Below are 2,853 nucleotides of genomic sequence, written 5' to 3'. Positions count from 1 at the left end.
TATCTATCTATCTATCTATCTATCTATCTATCTATCTATCTATCTTTCTTTCTTTCTTTCTTTCTTTCTTTCTCTATCTATCTATCTATCTATCTATCTATCTATCTATCATCTATTTATTTAATAGGGACTTTTAAATTACTATTTATTTATTTATTTATTTATTTATATATTTATTTATTTATTTGAGACAGGGTTTCTCTGAGTAGCCCTGGCTGTCATGGAACTTACTTTGTAGACCAGGCTGGTCTTGATCTCAGAAATCTGTCTGCCTCTGTCTCCCAAGTGCTGGGATTAAAGGTGTGTGCCACCACACCAACCGGTGGGACAGTTCTTAAAGTATACTATTCATTTAATCTTTATCAAGTTTAATGACCAAAGCAATTCTGACACTTCTTGCACTACCTTGATCCTTTTCCTGAGGGGGGCATTTGTTCCCACTGAGAGCTGTTCTGACCCCAAGTGATTACAAGGGTTACATCACAAGGGGATGCAGTGAGGACCACATAAGGCAGCTTGATGGTGTTGCAGTCAATTTCTGTGTAACAAGCCCCATTTCTCCTAATTTGAATAAAATGACTATTTTCTCTACCAATTAAACAAAATTGTGAAAATTGCCTACATAGATAAAATCAAAATTGACTCTCAGAGAAACTGTCTGATCAAGGACTCTTTCAAAGCCTGCACTAGACTCTTTCCAGTTCCCTAGCCTTTGTGAAGGACCCCTCTCTCCTCTCTCTTCCTCACGACTGTCCTGTATGACTCTCTACAGAAGTTGTTTCAGACTCTGACATTGCAACCTGCCATGCCTAACAGAGCCACGAAAAAAGTAAGTGATGGGATTGACACAGCTGTTAACACAGGACAGGAATGCTATCACTTCAAAAACATTGTAAGAGAACATGCTATGTAAGTCCATAAACATTGTCAAGAGGAATGTGTAGATCCCAATGGGCAGACCAAAGAATATGAAGACCATCAATATGATAGCAATGGTCACATAGAACCTGGTCACAGGAATCCTGTGTGATCCACAGAACATTTGACAAACAGGGCCAGACTAGACACAAAAGGAACCACAGATAATACTATTATCAAAGCAGTAGTGATATAGTGACATGTAATATAGAAATTGTGTTCATAATAACTTAACAGAAAGCCACAGCCTTATGCAAACAGAAGGATAAACAGTATAGAGAAAACCCAGAGCAGAGCACACATGACAGCTGATGTGTGTCTTGGTCTTCAGCAGTGATACCAGAAGGGACACATAACAGATAGGCAGCGCTCAGCACTGATGGTTGCAGTCATACACAAACCTGCAAGTTAAGCAATCATAAATCCTCTGAGGATAAGACAATAGTAGATCATATGTATCTTAAGGAAACACTGCAGGGAATGTACAAACTGTGTGCAAAGTTGCAAGAAATCAGCACCAGACAGGTTTAGGACATAGACAGAGAAGGCATTCCTATGCAGGTGGAAGGCTAGAAGCCATAGCACTATGGCATTTCCTGCCAGGCCAAGCACAGCGATGATGACAGTAAGAAAATTGAATGTGGTAAAACAGGATAAATTTTGAGTGCATTAACTTCCATTGACTTCTGTGTTGTTAATGTTTCATTCCAGGGGGTTGGATCCATGCTTAGGAATTTTCCATTGGTTTTCCTGAAAAGAAATAGAGATATGAATCTAGGGTACTCTTTGTCGGGACTATGTGACTATGTAGGAATGTATGGCACAGGTACATAAGGAGGGAGAAACAGGATCACAGGGATTAAGTAATTTACCAACATTCCAAAAATGCCAGACATTTTTTGAAATCCAGTTTGTACTATTCAGTCTAACTGCAGACAAGTATGATATAAGGTAGTTGATGGTCTCAGTACGGTTGCTAGGCATTTATTTCAGGTTATGTGAGGAAGAGACAGAACTCTGAAACCAACATTCTTTCTGTTTTAGGGCTGATATTTCTTCTCAGGTGTAGGAAAAAGGAAGTTGTTGGTGAAAGCCATATCTTCCCTCAGTCACTGGGAGGAATCTATCAAACAGGCAAAATGGAATCATGAATGAGAGTCATGAATGTGAATCATGAAGCTAATGTTACTTGCTATGAAGACCTGTAGGGGAATAGCCATGCTTCTTATGCTAGAAAGGGTAGTTGCTCATTTAGCAATTTTAAAAGTAGAAAGCAGAAAAGCCTTGAGATACAGCAAGCACATTTCAGTTAGTTGTTAGGCCACCAGTGTCCTGTTCTCTGCAGGGGTACAATGGAAAATTAAGAACTGTAACAAATGAGTCAGATATTCAAGAGTAACTGAAAAATTGTATTAAATTCTGTTCTTCTTGTGATTTGTACCTACACAAAATGCACATGTTCCTGGCATGAGAAGTGTGGTCTGTTCTCCAGAGAAAAATAGAGAGCACCTCCATTTGGGAATAGTATCCCAGTCCCGGAAAAGAGCTGTGAGATCTCTCAATCCATGCACACAGTCTAGAAATGAGAACTGGGTAACTGGGCAAATAGCATCATTTAGAGCTTTCTGTCCATTCCACTCCCCCATACAAACATCCTTTATAGACTTTTCTTTCCAACCCATAAAGCCAAAGAAATATTTGGATAAAAGACAAACTACACTGGTATGTCCCTTTCATTCCTACACTGACCAAAAATACAGAATGAGGGCAGTTCCTGTGCTTGCAGTAGCTTATTCTGAACAGTATCCTGTATAGAGAGAGCTTTGTTTAACAGGATCCTTCTGGGTAACTTCTTATTCACAACAGAAGCCTTCATGAAGGAGAAATCATCTGAGGATGGTCAGGCAAAGCATCTACCCAGAAGACTGTGCAAAA

General features: G+C 39.4%; 1 pseudogene; it reads right to left on the bottom strand.

Annotated features, from left to right (window-relative positions):
* Positions 1 to 595: 595 nt before the first annotated feature.
* On the bottom strand, positions 596 to 1,617 carry LOC110288531 (annotated as a pseudogene).
* Between the last annotated feature and the right edge of the window lie 1,236 nt (positions 1,618 to 2,853).

Source organism: Mus caroli, unplaced genomic scaffold, assembly GCF_900094665.2.
Source record: "Mus caroli unplaced genomic scaffold, CAROLI_EIJ_v1.1 scaffold_9324_1, whole genome shotgun sequence".
Taxonomy (NCBI): Eukaryota; Metazoa; Chordata; class Mammalia; order Rodentia; family Muridae; genus Mus; species Mus caroli.
This window is presented reverse-complemented; position numbering and strand designations above follow the sequence as displayed.